Source organism: Hemicordylus capensis, chromosome 4 (assembly GCF_027244095.1).
Source record: "Hemicordylus capensis ecotype Gifberg chromosome 4, rHemCap1.1.pri, whole genome shotgun sequence".
NCBI classification, from domain to species: domain Eukaryota; kingdom Metazoa; phylum Chordata; class Lepidosauria; order Squamata; family Cordylidae; genus Hemicordylus; species Hemicordylus capensis.
The window spans coordinates 196,247,225-196,261,496 of NC_069660.1; the positions used below are offsets into that span (position 1 = coordinate 196,247,225).

The 14,272-nt window shown below is 44.3% G+C and overlaps 1 long non-coding RNA gene across 2 annotated transcripts; it reads right to left on the reverse strand.

The window, feature by feature from the left end:
- Window positions 1-5,641: 5,641 nt before the first annotated feature.
- On the reverse strand, window positions 5,642-11,033 carry LOC128321994 (uncharacterized). Of its 2 annotated transcripts, none has more exons than XR_008305461.1 (4): window positions 10,945-11,033; window positions 8,312-8,413; window positions 7,289-7,459; window positions 5,642-5,841 (listed from the first exon to the last, which is right to left on the reverse strand). It is a non-coding gene; the product is annotated as an uncharacterized LOC128321994 (long non-coding RNA). The 2 variants fall into 2 exon arrangements; XR_008305460.1 differs by having other exon boundaries at window positions 8,312-8,454; window positions 10,945-11,014.
- Between the last annotated feature and the right edge of the window lie 3,239 nt (window positions 11,034-14,272).

Here is a 14,272-nt window from a genome sequence, read left to right on the forward strand (position 1 = left end):
TGCCTTGGTCATAAGGACATGTTCATTCAGAATGGAGGCAAATGAACTGCCTTTATTTTCCTGCACTGATGTCATCACATACAAATCTGATTGGTTATATTGAGTCATGACATCATCATATTCACAGCATGATTCTTGATGGGTTGGAATCACTTCATAAAGGAAAAAAACCCACCTGCAGCTCAAGAGCACTGCACGCTAGGGTTGTGTGTTTTGTTTTTTCTGTTTTCTTTTTTGGCCCAAATACAAAACATCCCCATTTTGTTTTTTGTACAAAATCAGCCAATCTGAAACACCCCAATTTTGTTCTTTGTTCAAAATTGCAAAATCTGAATCCGAAATGTTTTGGATTTTAAAGAACAGCCCCAGGGCAAAACTAGTGGGTAGGGGTGGTAGTGCCAAATGGGTGGAAGCTACCACCCAAATTTCAGAGGAATTGGGCAAAGGGCTGAGTTTTGGTGAATTTTTGAAGTTTACGTTTCCCCCCGTAGGGAATAATGGAGGTTTCAGCAAAAGTATAGCTTCATGTCAGGGGGAAAGGGGTGGCCCAGAGCAGAGTAGGGTGGGTGGTAGTGCCCAGTGGGGGCAAGGAAGCTGCCAGAATTATTTCAAAGGAATTGGGCAGAGGGCTGATTTTTAAAAATTTAATGGAGTTTACGCGTCTTTACGGTTCTTCCCATAGAGAATGATGGAGGTTTCAGAAGCTCCATAACTGCACTTGGGGGGCACCGGGATGGCCCAGAGCGAATGGTGGTGTAGAGCACATAGGGTGCCAACCACCCCCATGGGTTGCTAACCCATGGGGTACTGGGTTCTGTTGTTTCTGAGAAGTTTTGAGTGTAGATTCTCTGGTAGCATATGAGAGTGGATTCATGGTTTGTCGCTGAAAATTTCATATGCTACCAGAGAATCTACACTCAGAGCACCTCAGAAACAACAGAACCCAGCACCCCATGGGTTAGCAACCCATGAGGGTGGTTGGCACCCTATGTGCACTACACCACCACTCGCTCTGGCCCACCCCAGTGCCCCCCAAGTGGAGTTATGGGTCTGCTGAAACCTCCATTATTCCCTAGGGGGGAAACCTAAAGACACATAAATTTCAACAATTTCTAAGAAATCAGCCCTTTGCCCTATTCCTTTGGAATCTGGGTGGTAGCAGGCACCCATGGGGGCACTGCCACCCAACCCACTGTTTTGCCCCTCAGGCCCACTTTCTGCCCCGAATCTACCTCAAAGACATGTCAACTTCAGAAATTCTTTAAAAATCAGCCCTTTCCCCAATTCCTTTGGAATCTGGGTGGCAGCAGGCACCCATTGGGGCACTACCACCTGACCCACTCTTCTGCCCCCAAAGCCCCCTTCTGCCCTGAATCCACCCCAAATAACATTAACATCACACATCAACCACAACAGCAGAGCTTTGCAAAGAACCAGGCAGATTTCCAAAGGTCATGCACATCCCACCTCAGAAATGCAACTGATCTACACACAACAGTGTGAAACAACAACAATGAAATGCACACTGCCCCACGCAGTGTGCACACTGCCCCACAGGCCAATGAGGGTAAATTCACACTACCCCACTGGCCAATGAGGGTAAATTTTACCCTTAAATTTCCTTATAAGGAATAAGGAAGCAATTGCCAGCACAGCAGCCCATGCTTTCACTGGCCAATCTGCAGGCTGGAAGGGCTGGAAATTCAAAGATATGTCAAAACTCAAAATGGAGACTGAAGGAGAAAGACTTTTCACGATTGCAAAATGGAGTTCCAAAACAGCTGAAACAACAAAACGTTTTGTATCCAAAACAGGGACATTTTGTTTCGGCTACAAAATCTTTTGTTTTGAGCATTGGGTGTTTTGTTTCAGCTACAAAACAGCCAAAATGGCCTGTTTTGGGCACAAAACATTTTGTATCCGAAATGAAACACACACCCCTACTGCACGCCCCTATGCACCACTGCTCTTCTCTTTCTTTGTTAGTCTTCCCCAGCCAAGCCAGTGCCCTCAAGTCTGTGCTCACCTGCAACGGGGACAGTTTCAGAACCTTGGACAGTCACAGTTTTTCACTGGTGCTGTGGTTCATGGAAGCTATTTTCCAATTTCTGCAGCTGTGCAGCCGAGGACTCCACCCAAGCTGGAGAACCCCCAAGGCTGGAGGCCAGGTCACTTCCATCCCCTCTGCAAGTATAGCCCAGTCTCTGCTTCTCTATCTGTAGTTGATTCAAGCTGACATTAGGAATATTTTGCTTTGATAGTGGAAAGGGCTGAGGGCAAGAGTCTTCAGATCTCCTATATGAACATCCATGGTTGCTCTGTGTTAGCCATTCCATGGAAGAAAAACTCTTCTCCATTGCTGCATGTGTGGTGCAGTAACTCCTTTGCTAGTTTGCCCCAACCAAGCCAATGCCTCAAGTCTGCAATCCCTTGGACATCCATTTTCTTTAGAGAAAAGGAAGAAACCATGTGCCTTGCAAAGTTTATCCTCATAAACAGAATTGACTTAAATTCTCACTATAATTTTTGGGAGTCCTTCAAGATAAAAACTGTGAAAATGACCTTTACTTTTATGCTTTTGTTGTTTTTTTAACTGTTAGCTTGGATCATCATTTTCTGCACTATTTATAATCCCTTTTTTATGGGAAAGCTGGCCTTTACAAGAAATTATAGATATGGGCAGAATACAAATACAATTGAATAAAAATACATAAGCAGATTTTTCCCAGTAAGCTAAAGACAGAGCATTAAATGGGATAAAAAGATACACCCCCACCCTCACACACAAGTGACACAAGTTTAGATAAATGGACAAGTCTATCAATGGCTACTACTCTGAGGGCTATAGGCCACCTCCAGTTCAAGATGCAAGATGCCTATAAATACCAGTTGCAGAGGAATAACAGTAGGAAAGAGAGAGCATGCCCTCAGCTCTTGCCTGTGGGCTTCCCAGAGGCATCTGGAGGGCCACGGTGTGATACCAGATGCTGGACTAGATAGACCTTGGGCCTAATCCAGCAAAGCTGTTCTTATGTTCTTGTTTAGGTAACTAGGCATATTAACTTGTGTACTATCCCTAGGCAACTAGGGATAGATTGGGGATTCTGCTTGTGTACCGTCCACCCCGCTGCCCAACCAACTCCCTAACTGAGCTGACGGAGCTGGTCTCAGAGTTGGTGTTGGAGTCACCCAGACTTTTCGTTCTGGGTGACTTCAATATCCATTGTGAGGCTGACTTGTCTGGTGCGGCTCAGGAGTTTATAGCGGCCATGACAACTATGGGCCTATCCCAACTAGTTTCAGGACCAACTCATGTTGCCGGCCACACACTTGATTTGGTCTTTTGTTCGGATGAGGGGCGTGTTCTGTGGGTTGGGGATCCTGCAGTTTCCCCATTGTCATGGACAGACCACTACCTGGTTAAGGTTGGTTTCACAGCCACAACCCAGCCCTGCAGGGGTGGAGGAGGACCTATTAAGATGGTCTGTCTGAGAAGGCTGTTGGATCCAGTAGGATTCCAAAAAGCCTTGGAGGGTTTTGATGTTGGTCCTGCTAGCGACTCTGTTGATACCACGGTGGGAACCTGGAATAGGGAACTCACCAGGGCAGTAGACACGATCGCTCCTAAGCGTCCCTTCCGATCTGCTTTAAAAGTGGCCCCTTGGTATACAGAGGAGTTACGGGGTCTGAAGCAGCAAGGTAGGAGACTGGAGTGCAAGTGGAGGAAAACTCAGCTTGAATGTGACAGGACACAGCATAGAGCCCATTTGAAGGTTTATGCGGAGGCAGTGCGTGCAGCAAAAAAACCAATTCTGGTCTACGCGCATTGCTTCTGTGGGTTGATGTCCAGCAGAGCTGTCCCGGGTTGTGAGGAGTTTGATTCAGGCTCCTAAAACCAATCCCCGGGGACTTTGTTCTGCTGTGATGCTTTTAATGGGTTCTTTGCGAACAAGATCTCCTGTATTCGGGTCGACTTGGACTCCACTGTTTCTGCAGAGTCTATTAAGGTGGTGTCCAGCAATCCCTCTTGCAGTATTAGATTGGATCAGTTTCAATCTGTGATGCCTGATGACTTAGACAAGCTGCTTGGGGTGGTGAGGCCTACCACTTGTTCTCTGGATCCTTGCCCGACTTGGCTGCTTTTATCTAACAGGGAGATTGTTGGGGATGGCTTAGTTAATATCATTAAATTATTGCTGAGGGAGGGTAGGATGCTTCCTTGTTTGAAGGAGGCAATGATTAGACCACTTCTTAAGAAGCCTTCCCTAGATCCCTCAGTGATGGACAGTTATAGGCCAGTCTCCAATCTCCAATGGTTGGGAAAGGTGATTGAGAGGATGGTGGCTAACCAGCTCCAGGCAGTTTTGGAGGAAACCGATTATCTAGACCCATTTCAAACTGGCTTTAGAGCGGGCTAAGTCTGCCTTGGTTGGCCTGATGGATGACCTTTACTGGGGAATTGACAGAGGGAGTGTGACTCTGTTGGTTCTTTTGGATCACTCCGCGGCGTTCGATACGATCGACCATGGTATCCTTCTGGATTACCTGGGGGAATTGGGGAAAGGAGGCACTGCTTTGCAGTGGTTCCTCTCCTATCTCTCAGGCAGATTCCAGATGGTGGAGCTTGGTGACAGTTCCTCTTTAAAACAGGAGCTATTATATGGAGTGCCTCAGGGCTCCATTTTGTCACCAATGCTTTTTAATATTACATGAAAGCATTGGGTGAGGTCATCAGGAGATTTGGTGCAGAATGTTATCAGTATGCTGATGACACCCGAATCTATTTCTCCTTATCTTCATCATCATCATCATCATCATCATCATCATCATCATCATCATCAGGAAATGGCATCCACTCCCTAAATGCCTGCCTACAGGCAGTAATGGGCTGGATGAGGGATAACAAATTGAAGCTGAATCCAAGCAAGACAGAGGTGCTCATTGTGGGGGATCGGAATTTAAGGGATGAGTGAGATCTTCCTGTTCTGGATGGGGTTACACTCCCCCAGAAGGAGCAGCTTGGGAGTGCTCTTGGATCCAGACCTCACTATGGTATCTCAGTTAGAGGCTATGGCCAGGAGCGCTTTCTGTCAGCTTTGGCTGATTCGACAGCTGCGTCCATTCCTTGAAAAGAACAATCTCAAAACAGTAGTGCATCAGCTGGTAACCTCCAGGCTCAACTACTGCAATGTGCTCTACGTGGGGCTGCCTTTGTATGTAGTTTGGAAACTTCAGTTAGTTCAAAATGCAGGAGCCAGATTGGTCTCTGGGGTAACCCGGAGAGACCATATTATGCCTGTCTTAAAACAGCTGCACTGGCTGCCAATATGTTTCTGGGCAAAATACAAAGTGCTGGTTATTACCTTTAAAGCTCTGAATGGCTTGGGTCTGGGTTACCTTAGAGAGCGCCTTCTTCGGTATGATTCCCATCGCTCGTTGAAGTCATCTGGAGAGGTCCATAGTTTTCATCATTTTTGAATTGTTTTTGTATTGTTTTTAGCATTGTTTTAAATGTGGGTTTTAAGTCTTTTAAAAAGTTGTTGTACACCGCCCAGCACCTCTGGATGGGGTGGTTTATAAATGTAATAAATAAATAATAATAATAAATAAATAATAAATGAATACATAAGTCAGACCAGTAGTAATTCTTAGTAACAGGGTGCTATTATGTTGATGATAGAAAAAGGAAAAGGATGGTATAAACATTATTTTCAGTGTAGTGGAAATATTCTGTAATATGTTGAGACGGGAAGACTCAGGTCATTGAGATGAGGGAAATCTCTTGTTCCTCTGCATTCCTTCTCCTTGCCATAGTAATCTTAGTAGAGTATCTCTGTCCTCCTTGGTAAAACATAGACAAGACTAGTTAAGGTGAATTGACTGGCAATTTTCTTCTTCTGCTGTTCACACAAGGAGGGGATGCAATCTAGAGATGAGCAACACCTTCCCTGTTGTTTCTGATTATATTTGCAGCTTGCTTAAAAGTGGGTCCCATGTTTGTTAGACATGACATTTTTGCAAGTGTAGGATTCTCAGATTGCATTGTCACATCCTGGCATAAGGTATAAAGGTAAATATAAAGTGTGCTGTCGAGTCAGTGTTGACACCTGGCATCCACTGAGCCATGTGGTTTTCTTTGGCAGAATACAGGAGGGGTTTACCATTGCCATCTCACATGCAGTATGAGATGATGCCTTTCAGCATCTTCCTATATTGCTGCTGCCCAATATAGGTTTTTCCCATAGTCTGGGAAACCTAGCAGCGGAGATTCGAACTGGCAACCTCTGGCTTGCTAATCAAGACATTTTCCCACTGTGCCATTAGGTGGCAGCATAAGGTATTATTATTATTTTAATTTCTATACCACCCTTCCAAAAATGGCTTGGGGCAGTTTATACAGAGAAACAACACATAAATAAGATGGATCCCTGTCCTCAAAGGGCTCACAATCTAAAAAGAAACAGAAAATAGACACCGACAACAGTCACTGGAGGCACTGTGCTAGGGCTGGATAGGGCCAGGTATGCACTGTTCCTTTTTCAAAGTGCTGAACATCTTGCTCCTGTGTTGGTGCCTGCCTGTTGCTTTTCATCCTGCCTATCCAAGGGCTGACCAGTTTGCCACTGCTCACAAGTGCTCCCCAAAGAGTTGACTGGCTTGATCTTGCTGCTTCCTCAGCATCAAATTATCATTGAGCATGTTTGTTTGTTTGTTTGAACATTTTAATACCGCCAAGCTGTTGCCAAGCATGTTGCCAAGCTGTTGATCAAAAGACCAGATTATTTCACTTTCTTCCACTGCTTATGCGTACATGTGGCTACTGCTCTGGAAGCAACAGGGACAGAGCTGTAAATAAGCACAGGTCACCAGGGAGGGGGGGCATTACTGTCCCTCAGTCATTTGTCACTTGCTGTTTCCCCACCTCCCCCCCGCCACACTTGCCAAGGCAGCTTGCCACCCACTGTGGCTTCTGCCTCCTGCTGGTCTCCACCACGGCTGCTGCTATTCCTCCTGCCACCCATCACTATTTGTCATGGGGCATGGAGGGCACTCACAAGCCGGTGGAGAGAGGAATGGAATAGAGTCTCCCTGTACTGATCAGCCCCCGAGCTCCATGGCAAGCAGTGGTGGGCAACAGAAGCAGCATGGCAAAGGCAATGGCATGGCGGCATGTGGTAGGGGAGCAGTAGTGGTGGCAGTAGTGGTGGCAGGCTGGTAATAAGAAAAAGTGAGTCACACATGCCACTGGAGGGAAGGGCATGCATTGCTTCTGGGGAGAAACACATACCCTCATGCCCAGCTATGCCACTGGGCAGCAAGTGTCTCTTTCCTTGTCCCCCACCAAACACCTTGATAGCAGCAGCTGCAGCAAGGACAGAAGGGAGTCAGCATTCCAGACACTGGTTTGTCGAGGAGCAGCAATCCAGAAACCGGGGAGGAGACCCCTCCCTCTCTGCCACTGAGGAGGAAGTATGGAGACAGAGAGTGTAGAAGGAGAATGAAGCAGGGAGAGAGACTTCTCCTATTACTGCCAGCTAAATGGGTGAAATTCTTCTCCATCTCAGAGGAAAATCCAAGCTAGAGGAAAAATCAGCAGGACGTAATGCTCACCTTTTATTGAAGGTTAGCACTATGAGCTGCCAAAGCTCATATTCTGACTGAAGAAATTATGAATTTTAGCCACATCCCTTACTGCATCATAGTGCTTGCTCTTCACTTCCAATGGTTTATTTTACCGGTGGTAATAGGACGTCATTAAAGATGAACAAATCTTTAATCTTATTTGAATGAAAGTTTATGCCACACCTCCTACATCCTTAGTGGATAGGTTAAATAGGCATGGTAGGCTTTACTATGTGTTTTATATTTGAATATAGGTTTTGCATGGGCTTTTGCATTTTTGTTTGCCTAAGATTGTGCAACCCAAAAGAAGAATACATAAGCACAAACTGGAAGCATTTGAGCACTGTTTGAATAGATACAAGCTGGGGAAATGTAGAGAGTTGAAAGTGAGAATGATTAGTTGGAGATGTCCTGGTGAAACCACTTTATCAACAATCGTTGCATAGCTATATTGACGTACATGCCTGGTAGATTAAAATACATAGCAGGTTTTATCAATAGGCATCTGATGCCTTTTAAAAAATGATACATTTAGAAATTTACAAACCAGGCACCATGCTACGATAAGAGCTCAATACATTGATCAAGAGTCTTCCCAGGTGAATCATAATTAGCTCACTTAAGCAACAATCCCACTGCAGTCAATACCAAAATGTGCTTTTGAGTATAGTGGTAAAAGATTAGAGACCTTGAAGCTCATCCCAACATTCTCCAGGAGAGATTGCATGAATATAGGCACATCAGGAGAGTAGCCCATCATGGCATTCACTGAAAATATTGGCTCACTGTGCTGCAGCAGTAAGAAAGGTAAATTCAATATCTAGAAGAAAACTGGAAATAAAATACCATAATGCAATTTCTTTTCTATCTATGGCTAGTGTCAGATGTGCACTTGATTTCTCTATATCTGGTGACTAACAGCTGCATGTGTGAATGGATTCCCTTTAAATGTGTTGTGTTCTTGGTGAGATAAGGGGTCTGTAGTTTTATATTCTTCTGTGTCTTGTTTGTGAGCTTCCTAGAGGCACCTAGTTGGGCATTATTAGAAACAGGGTACTTTAGTAAGTACCAGTCTTCTGATCCAGCAGGGCTGCTCTTTTGCAATGTCTGCAATGGCCATTCACACATGCAGATCATCACTTTGAGTAATCCCATGGTGAAAATGCCTGTGTGAACAAGCCCTGAAGTGTGCTCACATTTCTGGTTGATGCTTAGGCTGAAAATGGGAAAAGAAAAAGGCAACTACAATAAGGAGGATTTGCAAGTCTTCCGTGCAAAGAAAGACTAACATGGCTCAAATTTTTTAATTGATAAAAAGATGGCTATGAAGTTTATAAAATTGTAAACAGTGCCTGACATCCACACAAATCCTGGTCTAGTGCAATGAACAAATTTGTGAACATGCAAGAGGGTCACCAAGCTTCACAGATGTGTAGAGTGGTGTAGTCTCTTGCTCACTCATTGCATTGTACAAGGATATCAGAACAGGTCAAGATGGCAATGTAACCAGTCACACTTCAGCATGCTCTGGAGCCTCCTGCCTGATTTTCTTATCCTAAACTGCTTAATCTCCTCATAACAGCAGAGACTTGCTCATTAAACAAGTGATTATTTTTCCTCTTCTATTGAGGGAGTTCTGCTGGTGAATTTCATAGTGGCTTAAAAGGGAGGAAGGAAGGAAGTTCAGCCTCCTTCTAGCCCCCTCCCCTTCCAGAAAGGTTTTCAGAGGAAGGAGAGATTATGATGTTTCCTAAAACTATGTCTCCTGGCATAAAATCTGACTTTAAAAACACCACAGCTTAGTAGGGATGTGCACAAAACTGGCTTGGTCTGTTTGGTTTGAATTGTGAACCAGCTTTGAACCAGGGTGGGTAGATTTGGTTTTGGTTTTGCTTCACACACACACACACACACACACACACACACACACACACACACACACGCACCAGTTTTGGTTTGAATTTGAACCCAATTTGAATGGGTTCTAAAAAGTTCTAGATAGGGTATAATGGGGACTCGAACTAGCCCATTACTCCCTATGTAGAGCACCTAGGGGCACAAAACTGGGATGGGTGGTAGGCATCCAGGGGTGCCAACCAACCACCAAACCCCAAAGCAATTGGACACTTCTGTAATTATTGATGAATTTCTGAAGATTTTTCCAATTTTTGCATTCCTCCCATAGGGAATAATGGGGATTTGAGGCAGCCCCATTCTCCCCCTTTGGGGGTGCCAGGGCAACCCAAATTGGGTCTGGGGGCACGACAGGTCTGGCCTCAACTCCCCCTAGGCAGCCCCAAGTTGGTAGGATTTATTGGTTTCTTAAAAATATATTTTTAAAAGAACATTTTCCTTTCATTGCAAAGAATAGGAGGAGTATCTCCCCATTTGTGTCTTACCTTAATTGCTGTGAACTCTGAGTTCACACTCTTATCTCCAGCTGTAATTGGAATCTCTGTGTAACGTGCTTCAAGGTCCCTGCATTAAATACTGTTTTGCAGTCTTTATACTGAATTTAATTGCTTTTTATAGGACTGAATGAAGTTTGCTGTGAACCAAGTTTACTGTGCTAGTCTTGGGAGTGCAAATGGGTTTTCCCCTTTTCTCTTTTCCCCATCTTTTTCTGGTTTGTTGCTATATTTTTCTTCTTCATTTATTGCGTTAATTGGTGTTGGTATTATGTTAAATTTTGCCTATTAATAATTATTACTTCAGTTGGTTCAGAATGCGGCGGCCAGGTTGGTCTCTGGGTCATCTCAGAGAGACCACTTTACTCCTTTGCTGATGGAGTTACACTGGCTGCCGATAGGTTTCCGGGCAAAATACAAAGTGCTAGTTACAACTTATAAAGCCCTAAACGGCTTAGGTCCTGGGTATTTAAGAGAGCGTCTTCTTCACTACAAACCCCACCGCCCATTGAGGTCATCTGAGGAGGTCCGTCTCCAGTTACCGCCAACTCGTTTGGTGGTCACACACAGACGGGCCTTCTAGGCTGTTGCCCCGAGACAGTGGAATGCGTTCCCTGCTGAGTTACGACCCTCCCCATCTCTGGCTATTTTTAAAAAACATTTGAAAACCCTTTTTTAAACCCACGCTTTCTCAGGTTTTTAATTAAATAATAATGTTTGTTTAATTTTATGGTTTTTAAATTATTGTATTGTTTTAACTTTTATATGTGCTGTTATATGTTGAACTGTTTTAACTTTTATGTTTTTTAATTGTTATTAGCTGCCCAGAGACGTAAATTTGGGCAGGGTAGAAATTAAATAATTAAACAAACAAACAAACAAATTAGCACTCTATTAAGCCCTATTCATTTACCTCCTTATTCTTGCATATATTTGTGTTTTTCTATGAGCCAATGCAGGTTGCTTGTTTCTGCTGTTTCGGCTCCTTGCTGTGGTGTTTTGAGTATGGTGGTTTCCATGGTTACTTGGAATGTCAATGGATCACATCAACCTTTGAAGCTCCAGCAGGTGTTGGCCAAATTGGGGGAAATGGCTGTTGAGGTTACTTTTTAACAAGTACCCATATTTTGCCAGTTGATCGATTGTTTTTGCAATGGGCATGGGTGTGGAATGTCTACGCAAGTGGTAATTATATAAGGGCAATGAGTGTGGCTCTTTTAATTCACAAATCTTCAAAGTTAATTGTTGGATGGGAAATAAGAGATGATGAAGGTCACTTTCTTATACTTATTGTTAGTATGGGGGTAATTAATGGATTTGTATGGTCCATGTATTCCCCAGAATTAATAGATAGCTGTTTTGAACATTTACATACTTTGAAATTTGATCACATGATCATTGCAGGACATTTGAATCAAACCTGATCCCCTTCTTGAACATAATACCCCCCACTCCCAAATCTAGGCTATATTCTTGAACCCATACCACACTTAAGGCCTATATGTTAGATTTTAATTTAGTAGATATATGGTGTCATCTTAATCCCTCTCAATGAGACTATATTTCCCCCCTCCTGTTTATCAAAACTGTTTTAGGTTGGATTATTTTTTGACATATCATTCCTTTGTATCTCGAGTTCAGGCATCAACACTGATGCCATACCAATCTCAAATCAGGCCCCTGTTAGGTAGGGATGTGCACGACCTGGTTCAGAGGAACTTTTACGGACCTCCGAACTGGTTCGAAAGTCCAGCGGTTTGGCCGGTTTGAAAGTGGGGGGATAGCTTCTCTTCCACCACCCCCGCTGTGTTTCCCTTGCCAGTGCTGTGCTTTAAAACAGTACCATGGGGGAGGAGCCTTGCCTCCTTGCCGCCCTGGTGCGTGCTGGACTGGAAGTACCCAGAAGTGCTCAGTGCATGTGCGAACACTTCCTGGTACTTCTGATCCACCACACACCGTAGCGGCAAGAAGGTATGCTGCTGCCCCACAGGAACATTTTAAAGCACAGTGCCAACAGGGGGAACACAGTGTGTGTGTGTGTGGGGGGGGAAGAGCTCCCTCCCCTGTCCTTAAAGCTATCCCCCCCACCTTCAAACCAGCAGTCACCAGTTCCATGCACATCCTTACTGTTAAGTAGGTTGTTCATCTGGAAGATTGATCCAGTACCTCATTTAGGTGGTATATAACTATACCAATCCTGAATGATCTACAGTTTATTATACAAATGGAACACAAGATGGATATATATTTTTTCATTTCAACATGGGCTCTGTTACATACATCATCATCCCTGGTTTGGGATACTTTAAAGCATATTTGTGGGGCCGGATCATTGCTTATTCTTCATACTGAAAAAGGCAACAAAGGGTTCAGATGGTATCGCTTGAGAAGCAAGTTAAGGATTTATTAACTTCATATGCATTACACCCTTCTTCTGAATTTTTTAAAAATTTATTTATTTATTTATTTATTTATTTGATTTTTATACCGCCCTTCCAAAATGGCTCAGAACCTTACTTACAGCTATATATGAACTTAATAAGTTATACTCCTTTTTGTTGTTGTTGATATAGGCAAATATATTGGGAAGCGGGGGATATAGTAATATTTTGGCTTCTGGATTGAAACAGATTAGACAGTTGTCACTATGCTGGCCTTTCCAGAGCCGTTCCCTTCCCTCCCTCCCTCCCCTCCCCCACGGCAGGGCCTCAGAGTACTTGAGGGGAGGAGGGTCTTGCTCACCTAGTTCCTCCTCCTCTAGGCTCTTCGGTGTCACTGTGGCAGTTTCTCACCGGAGGTGTCCACCACACGCCCTCTAATGGGGCCTCACCATCGGCCAGCCAGCCTTAAATCCCTCTTGGCACCTTATGCAACCCCTGCACCTTCTAATTAGGCCTCTGCCCTGCTGCTCTCACTCTTATCCTCTTCAGCTGTCTCCTGGCTCACAGTTCCCTCCTCCCTCACCCGCTCCTGCCCTTCCCTGTGAGGCGCCTTGCCTACATCATCAGGAGCCACCTCGCCAACAGCCCACTTGCTCAGCCACTCTCAGAAGGCTCCATAGAGCCGCTGCCCTTCTGCTGGCCTCTCGGATGGCCGTTCTGCTTTGCCGCCAGCAGCTTCCAGGTTTGCCCCTGTCCTGGCAGCTGACAGGACCTGGAGCCTGTAAGGACGGCGGGGGTGCCCACTGGACAATGGCATAGCATTATGACTTCTATCCTTGATACTCAAGGCAATGTCCACACAGATCCTACATTAAAAAATCAGCAGATTTTTAAAAAAGTTTTCTTCCAAGCTTCAAGTACTAGTATATCTAATACTAATGCAGACATAGTTTCCTGCAAAGGGTGCATCTTTCACATTTAACACAAGATCAGATCAATCATTTAGCTGCACCTCTTTCTCCACAAGAAATAATGACCACAATTGAAATTGAAATCCAGAAGGGCCCCGGGGCCCATTGGGGTTTTTGTGGAGTCCTGTGGATAAATATATTAGTTTCTTGGCTCCACTTTTATTGGAGGTTTATAATTATACTTTTAAAGTAAGTACTTCCCTCCTTCTTTCAATTAAGTTTATATAATTATTATCCTTATGTTGGAAAGTTAAAGGACTTTGTGCTGTCTCTTGCCTCAGACAGTGGAGGACAGACTAGTAAGTCAGAGGGCTAGAGGGTCAAGACATTTGTCATCACTTCTCCACTGCTCTGATGCTATCCCTTTGAAATGTAGATTGCTAATCTCAGGGGATTCAACTTCCTTCCTCCTTCTCTCTGTCTCGCTACCTGCCCGCCTACCTTGCAACATGGCAAGCTTCTTTCCCTGCACCATATGTGCAGAGAGGATGCAGAATCCATCTGCATCCAGATAGATAGATAGATTAGAGATCCTAAATCCTCACTTTCCTGTCTAGAATGGAGTTCCTTAATAAATGCCTTTTATATTGATTTGAAACTATGAATTGGCTCCAAGCTACTTTACTCTCAGCACACACGCATGCTTAACTAATCTACCGCTGTGTTGTGCCTCTGTGCACTCTGCTATATTGAGAAAGGGATTCTCTCACCACAAGAGAATTTCCAACACCTTAAGCCCGGTAAAGATCCTGGTTTATGCAGTAGCTATAGACCTATCTCTCTGTCAAATGTTGATGCTAAGATATTGACAGCTACACTGGCATGAAGGGTCCCTACCACTGTTCATCCAGTTGGGACCATGTTTATATCTGGCTGCAAAGGATCAGAT